The 20,552-nt window shown below is 38.8% G+C and overlaps 1 long non-coding RNA gene across 19 annotated transcripts in view; it reads left to right on the forward strand.

Annotated features, from left to right (window-relative positions):
• Nucleotides 1-223: 223 nt before the first annotated feature.
• The window catches only part of LOC107314795 (uncharacterized), a 93,705-nt gene continuing 73,376 nt past the window's right edge, over nt 224-20,552 (forward strand). For all 19 annotated transcript variants that reach the window (XR_014946553.1, XR_014946550.1, XR_014946552.1 and 16 more), the window contains exons 1-2: nt 224-9,846; nt 20,402-20,489. This is a non-coding gene — a long non-coding RNA (uncharacterized LOC107314795). The remainder of the gene's footprint in view (nt 9,847-20,401; nt 20,490-20,552) is intronic.

Consider the following 20,552-nt stretch of genomic DNA (forward strand, 5'->3'; position numbering starts at 1 on the left):
AAATTACTCCTGAATAGATTCTGGAAGAATAGCGCTGCTACATGGATGTGGGCTGTTGGATTGTATAGCCTTAGTTTTCTGGAAAGAGTACAAATGAGAATACCTGAATCTCGAAAGCCTGATTAGAATTGCAGGGTTTGTGAGATAGAGTTGGGATCTGATCATTCCTTGCAGTTCAGAGGCCTGAGATATTCAGAGAACAGAGATTTTTTTCTGAAGTCTGATAAGCATCTCAGTAGGGTGCTTACCAGGATTGTTGAAATTGTGTTACTGAGTTTCATTTGTGCAATGCTGTCTCTTAACTTTGCTCTCCATAAGCAAGGATCATGTTTTTTACCCCTAAATAAGCAAATATTCTGTTTACATGTGTGCACAGAATGTGTTTCTTTGCAGTTCTAGTAATAGATGTGCCTAAAAAGTAGCTTCCTATGGCATCTTTACTGTATGTATAAAGGAATGGATTATAGAAGATTGCCTTGTGCAAAGAGTGCAGTTACACATGCTGTCCCTCTTCTAGACCGAGCAGCCATTTCCACTCTTTAGAATAAGGTACTGATGGCAGCCTGCTCCTGCAGCTGTGTGCAAGCTATGATACTGAAGCATTTTTTTTTGTCTGTATACAGTTATTGACCAGCTCCTATTTTCTACTGATTTGATAACTAGTTATTAAAATTCATAGTAATATTTGCAGGGTTTTTTTCCTACCTTCCTTGTTCATCTGTAAGTGAAAATATAAAAAGAGATGAAAATCTGAAGTGTAAGTTTAAGTTCCTGGAATTTATGAGTTCTAGAAATAACTGATGGAAGAACCTTCCAAAACAGCTACTGATTTGATTTGTTTGCTTTGTTTGTTTCTTTTGTTTGTTTATTTAATTGTATTTCTGGCGTATGAATTTATCTGACATACCTGAAAACTGAAACTGCCAGTTTGGAATTTTCTTTATAGATTATGAGCCTTTTGCATTTGAAATGGAAAAATTGGTTTTGAATCTAATTGCTTATTACAACATAAGCAGCAGATTAACCGTTGTTGCTGTTATTGGTTTAGTGTGTAACAATATCATATTCTCATGAAAGAAGCACTGGAGGAAAGAGATTGAGCTTTTTCTGTTTCTTTGCCTCTGCTTGATTATTTGGGAAAGCTTTATCTAAATCTCTGACATTGATGGGAGCCATTTGAGAAGTTCCCCTTAGCCAAGCCAAGTCTGGGCTCACAAGCACAATTCCATTATTTCAGCTGGATTTTATTACTGCAAGCAGCTTAACCAGCTGCATAGCAAGAATGTTTAACCAGGAACAAGACAAACTTCCATAAGCTGCTTAATTCTGACTTGGGACTGTTCCTCCAAATCAATTGATATTAAAATAATTACTTCTCAGAATCTGTAGAGGAAAAGGACGTAAAAAGAAAATTAAAATCTAATGAAATGGGTAAAAGCAGTGTCTGAGTAGATGTATTTTAAGCCTTAGTAAATTTTCAAAGGTTACGTTATCCTTTTGGTTTCTGGAAATCTTTCTTTATGCTTTTCTCCCCTCCTCTTGTACTCTTAACCTTCACCTGTTACTTAAAAACTAATGATAAAAACTTATATCTCTGTCTCTCTCTCTATATATATTACATATACATAGGTAGGGTTGGTATTGCTTTGAAGGAAATGGTAGTATGGAAACTTACTTTTTGGATTTGTGAGATATGGGCTTCTTTGAAAAGACCATCTGTCCCTATGCGTGCGTTTCATGTCACTCATGATTTTGTAGACCTTGCACAGCCCCTACAAATCTCTGCCACAAGATGAAATGTTTTGCCTACCTTTATTCCTCAACAGGAATTCCATACTTTTGATAATCCCTGTTATCCTGTAAGGAAAAATCTCTCTACTGTAAGGGTGGCCAACACTGGAACAGGCCTTCTAGATGCCCTATGCCTGACAGCGTCCAAGAGACATTTGGACAATACCCCTATCAACTTCCTTTAACTTTTGCTTAGCTCAGAAGTTGTCAGGCATGTTTTCTAAGGATCTCTTCCAATCAAACTATTCTATTGTATTCTGGATGCTTTTGTTTTTCTGATAGCAGATCACTGTCAAGCCCAGACATTCAGCAGTGCACAGCGCTTAAAATAGAGTGGATTTAAATAGTGACACAATGCTATGTTCTGCTCTCCATTCTTTTCCTAATTCCAAATGCTTACTTCTTCATGTGTTTGCTTTGGTTGTTGTTTTTGATTACCTTTTTATGAAACTGTTATTGAGAACTGACTTTGTGGAACCAACTATAGGTGATGTCCAGCTCATTTTGCTTATTTCTTCATTGTTTCACCTGCTGTTTTACCGATGAATCTTGAAAGGTTTCACAGTGGCTTTTCCCAGTCCAATCTTATCCTTACTCCCTTGAACATACACTATACCACAAGTGAGCATACTCGGTATCACAGGCAAACATACTTGCCTTAGCACATACACCTTTTCCAATAGTTGAAACCCATTGGATTTCACAGCTTTGTTCCCTCCATTGGAAGCATTTACCTTTCACACCTCCTCCACTTCAATCTTTTAGCCAATTGTTCACCCATTCCTGGAAGTTCCTTTCTAACATATTGCTGCTTGGCTTGTTTAGAAGCCTTATAAAAATATTTAGCTATTCATTCTGGTTTCTTCACATAATTTGAAGGGCAAGACTTCCTGACTTCCTTGTGCAGAGTCTACTGTTATCTGTCTGGTATGCAGAAGTAAGCATGTGGTATTTTTGTAATTGTCTTCTAATTCTATCTAATGGAAATAATTTCTCTTTCTTACTCGAGTTTCAGCCTCTGACATGTCATATGTATGAAGTTAAAGAATGTTCATGATTGAATACCACAAATCATTATTCTGAACTGTGTGTTCTTCCACACTCGCGTGTTTTTCTGTCACTCCTCAATCTAGGGTTTCACTCAGTCTTTAAAGTGCCAGCAACTTGGACCTCTTAAAGCTCATATGAAGTCTGTCCATCTTATGCAGGCTTTTTCCAGATGCTTACCTAATTTTTTTACAAGACAAAGAAAATAGAATTTTGGAGTTTTGTGCTTGAGGTATCACAATCAATATCGAATGGGCGTGTCCTGGAAAAAGTCACAGTTTATTCAGAGACTTTCAGAAGATATGTTTTCTGTTGTGTTAGGAAGAGAGCTCTTGCCACAGTAGAAAACATGAAACTGAAGTCTTTGTTAAATGTTTTGCTGAAGAGTTCTCATACTTCAAAAACATTTTCAATTCTGTTGTTTGTGTGTGGAAAGCATCAGATTTTATTTTTTTTTTCCCTCTAAAATAGGGTTACTGTCTACCAACAAATTATTCCAACTTTTGCTTCTGAATATTCAACATATTAGTGTTTTGAGCTGGTGATGGGGGTTAGTAATGCATTGCAAAAAAGTCAAAATCTCATATAGTCCCTCTCCTTTCATATAGCTTTTATGGAGAAGGCTGTATTATAGGTAACTTAGATAATATGCAGGGTAACTAAAGCAGTGACTGTGAAGGAGAATGTGGCGTGGCATCCCCCTAGGCCATGGAGCACTCTGTTAGCTGCAATAGCTCCTAACTGCTATTTAATGGGCAGCTGGCGGAAAATAAAATTGCTTCAGTCAATTGAGAATTTTATTCTGTATTATTAATGCTTCCAGTCTGGGGTGAAGAATAGGATAAACTAACCCTATTTCTACTTGGGGAAGAAAAGTTAGGGTGAAAGGAAGAGGAGGAAAAAGTATTTTTAACGAGGTTTCTTTTGTAGGTTGGGGTGTATTGTTTGGGTTAGAGTTTTATTTTGAACAGGAAGAGGATTAGTGATGCTGATAGGTGCAAGTAATGTGTTGAACACCTGTAGCTGATTCTGGACACACCATTTTATGCTGTCCATGAATGCCTTATTGATCAAAATGACAATCCCTGGAAGGCAAAAGTAGAAGATAACAGAAGATCATTTTGTAAAGGGGCACTACACAACCTGGAAGCTAGCTGAGTACAGCATAGTGTACTGAGATCTTCTATGGAGATCAGAACATAGACTGTGTATGCAAGGAAATGACAGGACTAACAGGATAGGTTTCCAGTGAGGAAATCTGAATGTGGCACTGAGCCTGCTTGGAGGCCTGTAACAAGCAGTGTTCCCCAGGGGTGGGTCTAGTCTTGTTCAACATTTTCATCAGTGATCTGGACAAAATAATAGAGTCCATCCTCAGCAAGTTTACTGATAATACAAAGCTGAGAGGAGTGGCTGGGTTGCCATTCAACAGGACGTGGACAGACTGGAGAGCAGGGCAGTGAGGAACCTAATGAGATTCAACAAGAGCAAATGCAGTCTTGCACCTGGGAAGGAATAATCGTATGTATTAGCCCAGGTTACAGGCTGATCTGTTGGAATGGAGCTTTGCAGAGAAAGACCTACATGCTCTGATGAACAAACAGGTTGTCCACGAACCACCAGTGTGCCACTGTGGCCAGTGGGGTGCACGAAAAAAGGCACAGCCAGGCCAAGGGAGGTGATCCTCTTCTTCTGCTCTGACCTGTAGAGACTACATCTGTAGTACTGTGCCCAGTTCTAGGCTCCCCAGTTTAATAAACAGAGGGACCTCATAGAAAGAGTCTAGCAGAGAGCCACAAAGAGGGGCATCTCACTTATGAGGAAAGGCTGAGATATCTGGGTCTGTTCAGCCTGGAGAAGACTGAGAGGGGATTTCATAACTGTTCATAACTAACTAAAGTGGAAAAGCCAAATGGATGAGGCCAGGCTCTGTTCAGTGGTGTGTAGTGGCAGGTCAAGATGCAATGGACAAAAACTGCAACACAAGAAGTTCTTCCATGCACGCATGCAAGAGAGCTTCTTTATTGTGAGGGTGACAGAGGACTACAACAGGATGCCCAGGGATGCTGTGTTGCAGTCTGTTTCTAGAACAGAGATATTCATGACTCATCTGGATGCATTCCGGCTCAACTTACTGTAGGGAACCTGCTTTAGCGAGGGAGTTGAACTCAGTGATCTCCAGAGGTGCCCTCCGACCCTGGTGACTCTATGATTCTTTCAAAAACTTGGTTTTGCAGTGTGGTGTCTTTTGTCCTTGTGGTTTTTTGTTTGTTTTTGTTTTGTGTGTGTCTGCCTATTGTTTATTTTAGTATAAAGTTAAAATAAGCCAGTTTTACTATGTTGAGATCATGAGATTTTGTTAGTCAATACAAAATGGATCCAGATGAGCTTGTTGATCTGGGAATCTGTGTGCCCATTTATGCCTAAACCTTCAGGAGGCATACATGCTGTTGTTGAATATGACAGTGTGAGGAAAAATAAAACAGTGAAGTATAAAAGATACAGAAGTCTAGGAGGGCCATGGAAGTAGTCCAGCAGGAAAGCTTTTCTTCCATATTCCCCACACAATAGTGCTGGGGAAGACTTTCATCTCCAATAAAGATTTCCCAAATGGTGTGTCATCTCTGAAGTCTCTGTCTTTAGGATGCAGAGAAGGATGCTTTGGAGATTATATTATGTTTTCAGCAGGATGATATGGTGATCTTGCCTCTGGCAAGTTTTTCTTTTCCTACCAACTCAAACTCACTGCCAGTTCTCCTCTCGGTGTGCCACCTGCTCTTCTGCAGACTGGATGCTACTCATGGAAAGTGCGTGGTATACAGCTTTCTGGAAATCTCTTCCAAATTGTACTTGGCTTCCTCTCTTGGCATCTACTAGTTCTTGACTTGACATGAGTAATAGACTGAGTGACTTTTTCAAGAAGAGAAAACAGTGTTTGAGGACATGTGAACAAGAGAGTTAACTGGTTAGTGCTCTAGTTTAACAGGTGGATAAACTCTACAATCCTGATTCAGTGCTTCTGTTTCTTCCCCAGACTAACATCGCACTGAAATTACTGAGTCAAGGGAGGAGGAGGTCTGTTTGTTTCATGCAAAAAAAACCCACAGATTTTTCATGGCAGATGTGATCCTAGACAGACCTCAAAATTTTACTGAATCAATATAAAATCTCTGGAGATACTGTTGATCATTGTGTAAGGTTTGAATCCGTAACAAGCAATTGCAGTGTGCAGTTATGTTCTATGTGATGAATTTTTATTCTAAATAGAGTGTATTGAGTGGGTGCATGCAAATGTTGAAATTCTATTAGCAGAGGAGATTGGAGAACTTCTGAAATGGAGGTTAGTAGAAAATCAAAAACAGATATTTATACATTGGGAGTGTTGAAAAGCAACAAGCAGCTAATTGTTATTTCTGTATTTCAAGGGATTTAGGGCTTGTCTATGAGGGCATAGGGAGGGGAAGATGAGAACAACTTTACATCCAGAAGCTATCTGTAGAAAATAACTAGAAGACAAGTGAGATGATAAATACATTTTATGATGAGTAATTTTTTTTATTTTTTTGCTTTTTTTGGTTTTTTGTTTGGTTTTTTGTTTGGTTTTGGTTTCTCAATGATACTCTTCTAAACCATAATTTATCCATAGGCAACGAATGTCTAGCAAATGGTCAACTCTGTAGCAATAACAATAACTAGAAAAATTTTTTGCCTTTAAACTGTTGCCACTATAGCTGTCAGGAAGTGCTACCTGATTATTCTATTGCCTTAACAATTTCCATTTCAATAATTTCCTCTGGTGCATTAAGTGCATTACATCATGCTATTTTTGCAATGCCTAACCTGTTGGGGTAGTTAAAATGTACTTCTGTATGTAGCTGGAATGAGACTGGCTCTCTGTCACACCATTTGTTATTGGTGGGTTTTCTTAGTTCATGGAGCTTTGACTGTTTAGTTTTGTTTTGAGGAGAATATTACTCTTACTACTCTTTTTTTTTTTCTTTTTCTTTTTCTTTTTTTTTTTTTCTGAGGACTGAAATAACGTTAGTAGAATTCTGCAACATAATGTCATTTTCTAACTAGTGTTACCTTCTAGTGCTGATCTTAGCATTTAATTATGCCTGTAGAAAAAAATAAAAATAAAAATTCCCTTTGGTGTCCTAAACACTGTACAGTGGTGTGCTGTGTGACAAGTGAGATAAAGGCCAGCTGAGGATTCCCTGGACTGAAACAGAAGGCGTAGACATAGGAAATGATGGTTTAATAAGATTTACTGCCTCCTGATAAAGTTTATCTCATACTTTTCCTCGAGGGAAGATACAAAACCTTGATGTTCCTGATGCTACTCTATCAGTTTGCTGTGAATGCACAGAATTCAATGCTATTGAATACAGTGGTTTACAGTGCACAGATTGGCTGTTCCATACCTCTAATTTACTATGAAAATAGGGAGACAGCACAGTACTTCACAGCATCTCACAGAGGGAATTCATGTAAGACATCCTAACTGAAGAAAGAATTCTAAATGCAGTCTTTCCAGTGTTGAGTAGAGGTTGGCCTTCATCAACCTGCTGGCAAAGTTGTGTTGAATGAAGCCCAATATACTGTTTCCGCTTCTTGAAGCCAGAGATCTCCTTTCCCTTCTTCTGAAAAAGGAATGCTTGAATATGAAATAGACAACATATTTTCAGTACTATATAGCGCTTGCTCTTATGAATTAAGATGAATATTTCATCTGCTGTGTAACCACCATGTCAATAATGCTTAATACATTTCCTATTCTGTGCGGAAATCATTTGCTAAAAGAAAAAAAAAAAGTGACGAAATGTGCTAAAAGGACATTTCTTACCCCTATTTTTCATTATTGTTAGGCTCAAATGAAGAAAAAAGTATCACTTGTGGGAGGGAGGATGTATTGAGGATTCTTGTCTAAACGCATTTAATTTCAATAAAACAGGAACTTCAACTTCATCAGGATATTGCTTTTCTGACGATCAGGGAAGACACCAGGTGAAACATTCAGCACTGCTTATATAGAAACCAAAAGCTAGGTCTGTGGTTACTAAGACTTTGTTCACTAGTACTAGCTGAGGAGATATGCACTCACTCATCCTTTAAAAAGTAATGTTTGCAGATGGCCTGCATTTTCTTGTTCTGGGATGGTGTGTTGTGGTAGGACACTGTCATGTCAGCAGTAGGGTAGGCATAGAACTGTGGGTAGAGCAGTTCTAAAACTTCTGATTGTCCATCCTAGAACAGAACTTACAATGGGCATGTGTAACCTCAGGTACACAGTAATTCTCAGGATCTCATAGGGAACTCCTGTAAGACAGTTTGGCTGGAATTGTCTTCCTCTATCAGTCAGAACATGAAAACCCTTCCCAGAAGGGCTGGTAAAAATGGCAAGCAGCCTCCAATGTCTGTTATCTCAGAAGTACGTGCTCTCTTTGGATTCTTTGTGGGATGCCCCAAAATGAAAAACCATCCTGTTTTCCCTTGTTTCTAGCCTACATGAAAACTTAACTTGAGGACAGCAGGGTTGTTGGGCCACTATTATGCTAGTATTATGACTTCTACACACAGTGGAGATTCAGAAGGTGGCTACTGATGTACAAAATTTGAGTGCATAGAAACAAGAAATATAGTCTGTTATTTAAGTGTAGCGCTTAAGGTTTGAGTGCAAGCTTTATTTTTGTTGTTTAAATCATACCAAAGAACAGCTGTCCCGAGGCACAGTTTCCTTCTGTGATAGGGCTGCCAACTCTTTTACTGTCTGCAGTACAAGATGTGCAGTCTCCTTGTTAGTAATGACAGCACTGTTCTTTACTATATGATCATATGGGAAAATTATGCAGGAACAATCTGAAGCAGACAGTATCTTGGTACAATGCTGCACTCCTACTTCAGTCTCTTAAGCTCTTCCATATGAAATATTATCGCTGCATCAACAAAAGCAGCTGAGCAAATTTCTTTAAAATGTTATCCTCTAAAAGAAGCTTGCTAAGGGCAGTTAATAGCCAGGAGACTTTGGCTAGATGGTCTGCTACTTTGAGGCAGCATGCAGTGACTAATCCACTGGGCTTTATGGATCTATTTAAATTAGATATATGCAGGCAGTGCATTATTTATAACCAAAAGCATGAATAATTCAACATGCCCACTCCTAGCAGGTATCCTGCTTGTGCCAGAAGTCAGCAGTAAATGCTTGCTTTCAGAATTAGGAAGATGCTATCAGATAACAGTCAGTTTTGCTTCTGTGCTCCACTTTGCTTGTTCTCCTTTGCTTTTTGTATCTTTCTGGCTCAGCTCTGCCTTTTGTCTGGGGAAGAAGAACAAATGATGTATTCTCTGCATTATTCTCTTCATCTGGAGATGACATGCTATGTTTAAAACAAATTATGTAAATCCACTTAGGCTCAAAGCATTAATTTCATTTCTGAATCACCGTGGATGGAGACAGAGGCATAGTCAAGAGAAAGGCTTTAAAGGCAGCATGGCAAGGGGGCAGCTTCAGCTCTGCTGTTGCCCTAATAAATAGATGTGGCAAAACAGCCCTGTTGAAAAGTTTGTGTGATAGATTCTGTGTGCCCAAGCACTCTGTCTACATAGCTTAGATGGTGTATCCAAGTCTGAGGATCTGGACACCTGGTGGGGAAGCAGGCTGTGTGTACAGCAGATGTAGGCTAATCACTGGACATTGCCAACAAAATATTCTGGCATTCAGGCCATTGTGTTATGTAGGAATGCAAGGCATCTCAAAGACTGATGGCTCAAAGCCAGTTTCACAGGGACATGGAGCTTCAATTGCTTCTGTATGGGAACTGTTGAATCATGGGCTGAACAAGCACTGAGTTAGCCCTGGGAACACAGGTGGAGGCAACTCTGTGACCAGAAGGGGTAGAGCCTGGCTGCATCTCTCCTGGACCCCATTTAAGGGCTGATTGCCTTTGGAGGAGCATCTTTTTCTGGAGATTGCTCCCTTTGGAGTTTTCCTGTGAGCTCAGGACATAGGTGAGTTTTTTTATCTTTTTTTTTTTTTAATATCCCTTTCAGCCATGATAATCTTTCTAGTTGTATAATCTGTAGATACCAGCCTAACCTTACCACTCTGTATATTTGTTGATTATACAGCTTTTAAGAAAAGTTATTTTTCTGCTGATTTTTTTTCTTTCAGTCCCATCTTACTGGTGTCTAAAATACAGAGCCTCCAAATAAATAATTAGGACTGCCACTGGCTGGCTGTCTCCTCCTCAGTGCTCTGAGCTAGGGCCTTCTAGTAAAAGGTTTTCTGCTTGCTCTTCTCTGAAGTTTGGATACCAGGATCACTATGGGTTTTTATTTATTTATTTATTTATTATTTTCCTTTCTCAAGTCCAGTGCAAGCAATACAATAGACTAACTTTCTATCCCTGTCCTGAGTCAGAGCTTCTCTGAGTGGGTTTACCATACCATTACTTGTTTCTGCTGAATCCCAAAAGTAACCAGTTGATTGCAAACACTATATACCATGAACAATTTTGGGAAATAACAATTCTTGAGAATATATGTCAGATTGTCCCACATTAAAACAAATTCAGCTGAGATTTTGAAGTTTGCTGCAAATAAAGACTTATAAAATCCTTTGTTGACTGTTAATGATTCATGAAAGAATTGCTGGGGTGCTTTGCTCCCTATCTGTATGGCTGCAGATAATTCATGGTTTTGTGTCTTAATCTGTACATTTGAATAACAACACCTTCCTAACCAAAGCAGTAATTTGAGGGGGAAAAAATGCACTAGAGATAGTAAGGCTCTTGAGTATTGGGGTTTGAATGGCAAGTGGAGCTGACTAAACATGACAGGTAATGGTACTTCTCATACAATGGCTCTAGACAGTTCATTTCTGTAGCCACTGAAAAGCAGCAATTGGGAAGAATGCTCAATTTACAACAGCACATGGCAACATTACACACATTTAGATTCAAATTAGAATTAAAAATCCTGCAAAGACACAGCACAGAGTTGGTTAACCAGATTATTTTAACAGTTCTAGATTGAAAATGGCAAGCATCTTGAGATGTGAAATAATCTTTAGCAACATAAGATTTTAGTAAACTGTTTGACTAAGTAGTGCTCTTGTGTGTTGCTTCAAGACAAAGGAAAAGCAAAAACATGCTTTGTTCAGTCATTCTTATGTTTCTAGTTGTCTCCTGACTTTTTTCCTCTCCTCTTCCCTCGTACTGGAGTTCTCATATCAAAACACTGACCTTAGCTAACACAGCTTAACAGGAGAAATCCATCAGGATCAGGAGTAGAAAGCCCATATGGACAAGAAGGTATTCTCTGGCAAAACTGTGATATCTGTAATGTGAATAAGCAATTGTATGTTTCAATTTTAAGTAAAATCCAGTTAAACTAGTGTGATTTTTTTTAATGATATATTTTTCCTGTTTTGGCATCTTAATGATTGCTTATAATTCCCTAGTGCATACGCAGTCAGTCAATGACAGAATCCTATTGCAATTTTCCCATTGTCTGTCTCCATCAGAAGAGACAGTTTCAGGGCTCCAACATAAGGATTAAGCTCACTGTGACAAGAGATGTAAGCTTTGTGGAACTGTGGTTTGATCTCTAGATGAAGCACCTTTCTTAGTCATGGTGTTGCGCTCAGAAGGGAAAATTCCTTCCATGTAGAGCAAATGATCAAAGAATTAATGTCACCTCATAACATGTTACCTGAAGCTGAGGTGGAACATATGTGTGAGATGTATTTGATGGAGATAGAACTGTGCAGTGTAACATACCACTTTGGTCACCGCAGTGAATTAATCTGTTGGTTCTGTTAAACAACTTCTAGATTCTGACACGGGCAAACAATAACAGGGAGAAATACTAGTCTGTGATGCCTTACATCTGAAATATCAAATTTTGCTCTTCAGATCTTCAAGTTTTTTGAGAGGAAGTGGGCACAAATTTTTATTAGACGTTATTAGAAGGTCACAGTGTCCAGTCATAGCTGAAACATCTATATCAGATTCTCTGCCCAGACAGAGTGGTGATGACTGATGAGCTCTGGAAGTAAAATCTGAAGTAACTCCAAAACATTCTTCTAGAAAATATAAAATACCAGACATAACCAAGTGATGAAGGAATATGGGGCTTAACATGTTATCTACTTCGCTTCTGTTCTCCATAAACTTTGCACTCTCCAGCATAGCTAGTGCCTAACATTACCAGCATGTAGGGAAGGGAGAGAAGGCTCTTTGCAGAGCTGCTCTGGCAAGATATTTACTGCTTGAACTCCAGCTCCTTATAGGTGCTTGGACCCCAGTAGCATGCTGTGATGGATTTGTACGTCAATATTGCCACCATAAATCCAGAATGAAGTTTTGTAAATAAGCTGAGAAGGGAAGAAATAGATAGGAAAGAACGTGTGTGTGTTTTGTTTTGCTTAGGTTATGTGCATCTAGCATTCTCCAGTGACTACAGAATATAAGTCATTTTTAAACAATGCTACGTTTATTCTCTTAAAATCCTGCCTGCAAAACTGAGGTAATGCTTCTCTGCTTATCTGGGGAACTAAGGCATGGCAAGATTAATGCAAGATTTCTTTGTATATGAAGAAGGGCCTGTTTTTTAGTGAGAAATTACTTTTGCAGCAGTAGGAGAGTCATATAGAAGTATCAGTCACCAATGAGTCCTTCAAGAACTAAAATGCAGCAGAACAGTGGCCACTTCCACAAGGAGTTTTTTCATGTCAGAATGGACCAGAGTTAGCCTGCAGAGTTTCTGCTGTGAGTTGGATTTACACCAGGTTCCTAAATTGCTTTCACGTATTACCTAAAACAGACTATAACCAGTAGTAAGAGCACAGGGGTCTCACTGAATGTTTATGAAGACCAAACAAGTGGATATTAGCACAGTGAGTTGTCAGGTACTGTGTTTCAGCAATAGCAAGTGGGTCACCTCCACCTGTGCAGATTTTCAGTGCAGTAGGCAGGCTCTTGTTGATGACTGGCAAAAATGCATTGCTAATGGTGCTGACTATGTTGAAAAAGTGTTATTGTGCTTTTTGTATCTGTTGCAGTTTCCATGGAAATAAATAGAAGGAATAGCTTTCAGAGTGGCCTACGTAATTATGATGCCTTTTTCTTTGCAGTAAGGGCACTTCCATACTTCAGTGTCTGTGGGGTTGTAGGGATTTGTTTTTTCTCTATATATTTTTTCTTTCTTTTTAAAATTATGACACCCAACAACTTCTGGCTATGAACATTGAGCTGTCTGGCAAAATCTCTGTATTCTGGCATTGTGTTTCTCTATGTGAAATAATGTGGGAGAATAAGGCTAAAGGGGAAAAAGAATAACTAAAATCTTTTGGGAGCTCTTGTACAAATTCTAGGTCATGTCTTTATGATTCCCTTTCTTTTAAATCCTTTGACTTCACCTGTGTTCTGCCCTACTGGTATAAAGGTACACTGGTATAAAATCAAAATGGGCCAAACTGAGATTTTCTGGTCTGTAAACCAAGCCTCTTGGCCTTAAAGAGATTTTTGATACAAAAAAGTTGGTTCTTGCCCTTAAAGCTCTTGTAATAATCTGAATACCTGTGGCTCACTGATAGCTAATACAGCTGTTCCTCTGGAGTTATTTTTTTATATATTGGGACAGTTAATACAACAGCTTGTGCTCAAAGGGACACCCACAGAGTCCTGTACCATGTGCTCAGCATCTTATAGGTCAGTAAGCGTTGGTTACTCACACTGGCCTGAAATGACTGAAGATTGGTGTTGACAGGGTTATTAACTCAGAAACATATAATGTGTCTTCCTCTGGTAGCACGTGTTACTTGGACCAAAATCTGTAGAGAAGTAGCTGAGAGAGGGGGTAGGGTGAAGCAAGAAGGGGTGTAGATGGGGAAAATGACTGGCTTTCCTCGTTTTGTTTTGTTGTTTCCTGTCCTTTTACTTGTTTCCCAGGCTTTATTCTTGGTACCAGAGAGAACACACAAAGCTCCATATAAAGGCTTGTGTAGTAAACATGCTTTCTTTATCAGATTCCTTTAATCATTTTAACCTGTGGCTCATAGAGAGTCAAAGTGATGTTTTGTTGCTATAACCTGTCAATTTTCTTATGGCTACATATTATACCTTTATCCTTCTTAAACTCAAGCCCTGGTAATGGTGATAATAGAAATGCCAGTACTGCCTCAACATGTCACTTCACTTTGGTCTTCTGAGACAGGAAGCCCACTTGTTTCTAGAAAGGCAAAATAATTTGTGTCAGCTAGTTAAAGTGGCATACTGCTGATTCAGGTATTGAGCTCTAAAGGAGCACTTTGTCCCAGCTCTGTAATGGCCTGTCTCTTGTCATCCCCATGGGGCAACTGGGATAAGTTCCTGGAGAAAAAGGTCAGAGAAATCTGGAAGATTATTATCATCAGTCTGAATCAAAACTGATGCTGAAAATATGATCTGAATACAGCTTTCAGTAACTGGAGGGAAAGAAAGTGCTTGTCTCAGTATAGAGGTGGGTGCTTATCTTAGGACTGTGGTGTTACACAAAGTGTTAAGCTCAGCATGAACTACAGATTCTGCCTGTATCCATGTCTCTGGGAAAGAAGGACTTAATAGATTATGCACTGAAATTAGTCATAGCTTCCTTAATTCATTGGTAAGGCTATCAAAAATAAAGGAAAGGGAAAAATGCTAAGTGGCCAGTGTAAGAGCTTACGACAAAATAATTTTGAGAGGGAGCAGTCGATACAATAAAAGCTGATCCAAAGAGGTCAGGCAGAACAAGCTTTTGAAGGATTTGTATATGATTTTTGGACAGCAGATAGTTTTAAGTGGCTTCTGAGAAGAGTATGTAGGCCAGATGTGTGGGATGGTGGATCCTGCTGCATATTTTATTATAGAACTAAAGGAGTATGTGCAGAATTTTGTTTGCACTTTAAATCTACTTGGTTATGAGATTGAATCCGATTGACCATCAGAAACCTGAAGAGCTCAGACTGGGAGAAAGCTGGAGGGTAGAGACAGCTCATTCTTTCTGGGTCTAAATGACAGCTGAGCCATCCAGACGAGTACTCAATTTTGCACAGAAACTGATCATAGGATTTTATGGAGATTAGGTTTCTTCACACTAGTATTCTTTCTGATCTCTTGACATTAAACAAATTTCTCCAGATAAAAACTGCAGCCACAAGTTGTCTGTTTAATTGGAGAAGGACTGTAGTATAGCTCTATATCTATCTATCTTACAACCTCTTCTTTCTTTTTACTTTCAGTTATTGTGAATCACGGAATGGCTTGGGTTGAAATGGACCATGATCATCTAGTTTCAGCCCCCTAACAAACAAGCTGAAATTAGTCTCAGATGCTTGCTGAATGTTGTTGGAGACCAAACAGTGGATGTGAGCACAGGGAGGTGGTGGGTGGTGCACAGTGATTGCTGAGTACCCTTAGCAAAACAACGTAGGAGGCCTCCCAGGTCTTAACACTAGCATCCACCTAAAAGAAGGCAGAGTGGTCTTCCACATGAGTACACTAAACTTGCCAAGAGCTGTTGGAAGTGGCACTGCTGTCTGCCTTCTCTCTTAATTCAAGAAATACTTATGGGAGGATGTTGTGTGCACTACAGCAGAAAGGTATGTTAAGCAAAGTTTTCTCCCTAGAAATTGCAATGACTGATTACATGATTAAATCATTTCCTGGAGACAAAGAACCTAATATTGCTTTTAAGAGGGGAGAGGGACACAGAGTGTGTATTAGCTACACATTCAAAAATGCTCCGCTTGAAAGAGAGAGGATCAGATTAAAGTAAGTGTGTGGAGGAAGGGGCAAAATAGCAGAACTGTTGAATTTGTTTTTCAATGTGCTAAACAAGATCTAGTTCATTAGAATTCCCATTGCTGTAAATTTGTAAAGCTAGAAGGGCTTCTTTAGAAAATGATTTTTTGTGTGTCCTCAGATTAATCAAATTAGAGTTTAAACTTTTTTTATGTCTTTTCTGTAGATTAGCTTTGTTCAAATGCTGGTGGGAATACAAGAATCAAAATAATTAAAGGAAGCAAGCAAAAACTTGGGTTTATGCTCTATCTGCATTCTAATGTTAAGCTCAATTTTAAACATGCTGAGACCTCCAGTATCTTATGGGGGATTTAACCAGCACTTGTATCAACACAACCTTTATGACAGAGGTTGGGAATCTACAGTGTGGGTAGCAGTGGAGTTCTGAGAATTGCCAGTGTCGATAGTATCCAGTGGTGCAAATGAGCATTCACTGCAGCAGAGCTAAGCTGACTAATGCTTACTGAGAGTTCTGCGCTTAAAAAAAACACATATTTAAAACATATTCACTGTGAGATACTGAGTTCAGTTCTTCTTCGGGTCAAGTAAGAACTACAAAACTAACTCCTTTCTATATTGTTTTGGTGCCTGACCAGCACCTTTGACTAACCAAAGCATCCTAACTTGAAACAAATAGAATTGCTGCAAATCAAAATTATGCTGTACATTAGGGAGGAATGTAAAGATTTTGGCTGTTCTATTATTTATTTATTTCTGCTATTGTTTGCATGGGGTCGTGTAGGGATGGGAGGGTGGGCAAGAAACTTAGTTTGCACAGTTTTATTATCAGAACGTTCTTTGGTAACCAGTATGTCATTTTGCAGTGGCTGTGAGAGATTCTTTTTTTATTTTTGTTTTTTTAAATGAAAGCATATTAAGAGCTCTGGTAATATTTCAAAGCATTGCATAGGAAGTCCGAATACTAATGGAATCCATGTATACCAGAAAATTCACTGGGGGCTGGAGGAAGGAGTCAGGTGGGGAGGCTTTCTAAGAAAGTTTTCTTTCAAGATCAAGTCAACTATCCCCAGGGTTAAGAGAAATATTCCATCTGGCTTCACAGCTGTGAACCTTCTTCCCAAATTAGTTTTATAAACCTGGCCAATTAGATCTCCTCAAAAAAAGAAAGATGAGCACCAGTGCCTCACTTATCTTAAACAGCCAGTATTAAGGATCCACATATGGTTGGTAGGAGACCAAAACTAATGTTCTTTCTCTACTTAATTTCATATAGAGAGGTACATGTATTGCTCAATAGATGGTATCCTGATCAAAAACATCTCATTTTCAAGAGGCTACATCTCTGAGTTCAAAACATGCAGCAAGTCAGAAATATTACTCTATTGTGACTGCTGGAAAACTTGTTGGGAAGATCTTGTTTCAATGTTTTATGACAAGAAAAAGAACTTATAATTTAGATACCAATGAATATCCTGAATCTTAGTACTTTGAGAACATAGGAAGAGAACTGGATTCATACCTTTACTTGGGACTGGGGCAGGTTTGAATGCCTGTTGCTAATAATACAGAAAGAAAATGTTCTATTTCAATGCTGAGTTGAAGGTGGGGCACCTTATTTTCTAAGCTACCTGTGGTGAGAAGACATGCTCTGAAAATGCCAAAACTTGCAGGAAAGTGTGACACAATTTGCGCTCCTGCCAGTGCTGCAGCAGCAAGATGTGAAACTCTAGTGTCCTGCTGTGTGGCCACTAGCAAAAAGAATGAAATGGGGACATGGAGGATTGGTGGGGGGAAGGAAAATTATAGTGGTGTCCAATGTAACAGCTTGCCTCCTTTGCAACCACAGTACTTTGTGCCTTTCCCCTGTGCTCTTCCTTTTCTGGGCATATCTACAAAGGAATATTTCAGCTGAATTTTAAATAAAAGGGCTCAGGCTGTACTGCAGGCTGCTGCCAGCATGGTGTTTTGTTGGTTGAAAATTGGTAATGTGGTGTGCAACTGAGAGACCCATCAGCCATGAATTCCCAATGCTTCTGTTTTTAATCAGAGGGGAGAAAAATACCCTGAGTTCCTATTACTTGTTTTTTACTTGAAATCCAGTAACAATCCTGTGGCTTTAATGTGTACATAAGTATACATACAAACATACATGCTGTATTTTTATATGTATGTATGTGAATATAACACTCTGGCAAACACAATATTACAGCTAGACTGAATTAATCTAATTGAACTAAATTTATTTCCAAATGGTTGTCTACAACGGGGTTCTAGAATGTTTTAAATGTAAAGCCTCGGGAACTGAGATTAGTTCTCTCCTGAGTATCCTCACACAGACATGGTCTCAGTTACAGTGCACATTAACATGCTCAGTAAGAAGGGGCACCTTCTTTAAAGGTGGCTCTGAGGTGGTTACTATAATTAATAGTATTGAAAGAGCAGGCAGTGGAGGTCTGGACTCTTGAGCCTGCTGTGCTACTCAGAGGTCCATGCTCCTTTCCCAGGCACATCAGTGTTTCATGGATGCTGTGCTCTGTGGGCAAATTTACCAAGACATGCATCTCTTAAGTAGAAAACAAATCCATCCAGGATTGGTGTACTCCATGGGTTTGGTTTCCCAGATAACTTCTGTAGAAGTGCTCCTGCTGAGAGCTGCTGTGGTATGGAGCAAATTTACAGTTATGGCAGAAATGTATATTGTGTGTCTGGGAGCAAAAACATGGCTGTGTGCATGCAATATGATTTGAGATTTCCTCTAGTTATGATTCAGTTGTGCAACTTAATTACTCCATTCTAAGGTCTTTTGTAATAAATGCATTTTCTTAACCTACAGTCTCTAAGCTACTAGACTAAGAATTGTGTTACAGCTGAAAAACTATTTGGGAATACTTCAATCACTTTTTGAAGTAAAAACAGAATAGCATACTAAGAAGGCAATTTGTTCAAAACCAGAAAGGCAGGTCACACTGTCTTAGATTGTCAGTGTGTTTTCAGTAAGATGGTGCCTTTTTGATTAAAATTGGGGTGGGGAATTTGTTTTATTTTTTTGAATGGGCTCCGGATTTTTAGCAGTCTCATCTGAATGTCCACTGTTCCACACTGCAGCTGATTTCAAGCACATGATGTACATGACAGCTATTAATAAAGAGTTCGGTGTTATCTAAGCATTAAGATAACGCAGTCATCATGATATGGTATTATGTATGTCTTCTAAAATTCAAAAAAATTCTGAAAATCACTCAGTGTGCCCTTGGGATCTAATTTCACTTCTCTTGTCTAAAAACATAAATTTGAGAAAGGCATTTTAGCATGTAAACAATTTTTTCTTGTTTTCAGCTCACACACTTCTGAACAATGTATAAAAAGTACTGTTATGGATGTTGAAATAGAAACGCTTTCTTTTGTTAAACAATGAAATCCATGTGAATACGATTTAAGCTGTTAAAACAATTATTTTCTTATTATAAGGAAATAAAATTCCTACCTGGGGAAATGCATGAAGTTGACATATATAAAGTTGTGTGAAATGCATTACAGCTACAGGATGTCTGATGAGACACGAGACACATTATGAATATTATTCTATTCTAGCTATTTAATAAGACTAGGCACAAACTAAATATTTTCAGTTATATGCAGTTTGCCAAACTTGTTAGGATGCAAATCACTGAGCAGGTAGTTTTCACATTTACCTTTTGAAGCCATGTAATGAAATGTGTCCCTGCTCCAAAGCGTTATAATATTCTTTTATTTCAATAAGAAGAACATGCTAGTGTTTTCATTTCCTGCCCACTTTGTGGGATAGAGTTGCTTTGCTTGAATGCTGGGGAACACCTGCATGGTGTATAAACGTGTGCCATGCTCGATTGCGTGGGACACTTACTTTGCTAAAATTTCTGTAACATTTTCAAAACAAAGTAAGGCAGGTTACATTTAACGAAAGCCATAAATACAGAATGGTATCAGGGCTTTGTCTTCTGTATCTCAGGATTTTAAATAGGTTTGAGTATTCCTAACTCTAAGCAAATCTGAGAAGCTTTGTCTCCAGCTATCATGGGGTTATATGGTAATGGATTCTCTTACACAGTCCTGTGTGTGCATCTGAAGTAACTTAAAAATTAAATATCTCAGAAGTGGCAGATGCTTCAAGCAATTCTGATTTTTATTCTGTGTTTTGCAGCATGCACCATCAGTGCAAATTTAGTCGTTTTCTTTCCTTAGGTTTCTTTCTCACCTGTCACTATACTAGCGTTAAGCAGTTGTAGCAGGTCCTCATTGAATTTAATGGATAATAAATTGCTTTGTACAGCTCTGTAGGGCACAACAAGCATGCAAAAAATAAAACAAACCCAAAACAAAACAGAAAACCCACAAAATCATAAATTTTCTGAGTGGCAATTGTTGCAGTGTTGAAAATTATTTGCACTGTTGGTTTGTCAAATATTTATAGTGCCACACTCAGAGAGCTGTAGCACTACCAGCATTCTGCAGCTTGTTGGCCATGTGACATCCCAGGTCTCACAGCTCTCCCATAGCAAAGGTGTAATTTATTCTGGCCAAAGTTTTCAGTCACCACAAACAAGCAGGACAAATCAGAAGCAGGGGACAAATCTGGATAGAAAGGTGACCAGTACTGCTTACAAAACTGCACTGATTAGAACCAGAGCGAAGGACATATCAAGGAGAAGGAGAACATCATAGCCATTATGTACTTTTTGGGAAGTCAAAGATATCTGGAATATTCTAACCATAATTACCTTTTTGTGTCATTCCTCAAGCTCGAAGAAATGCTTCATGTAACAGACGTCCCGGTGCTGGACACCATGCAATGGAATCACCATCAGGGCTTCGACTGTGGAGTGCTCTGTGAGTCTAATGGCTAAACACCATTTTTAGTTATCTCCAGAACAGCAACTGAGCAAGGGAGCT

The sequence above is a fragment of the Coturnix japonica genome, chromosome 5 (assembly GCF_054131305.1).
Source record: "Coturnix japonica strain WE chromosome 5, WE-NBRP24, whole genome shotgun sequence".
NCBI lineage: Eukaryota > Metazoa > Chordata > Aves > Galliformes > Phasianidae > Coturnix > Coturnix japonica.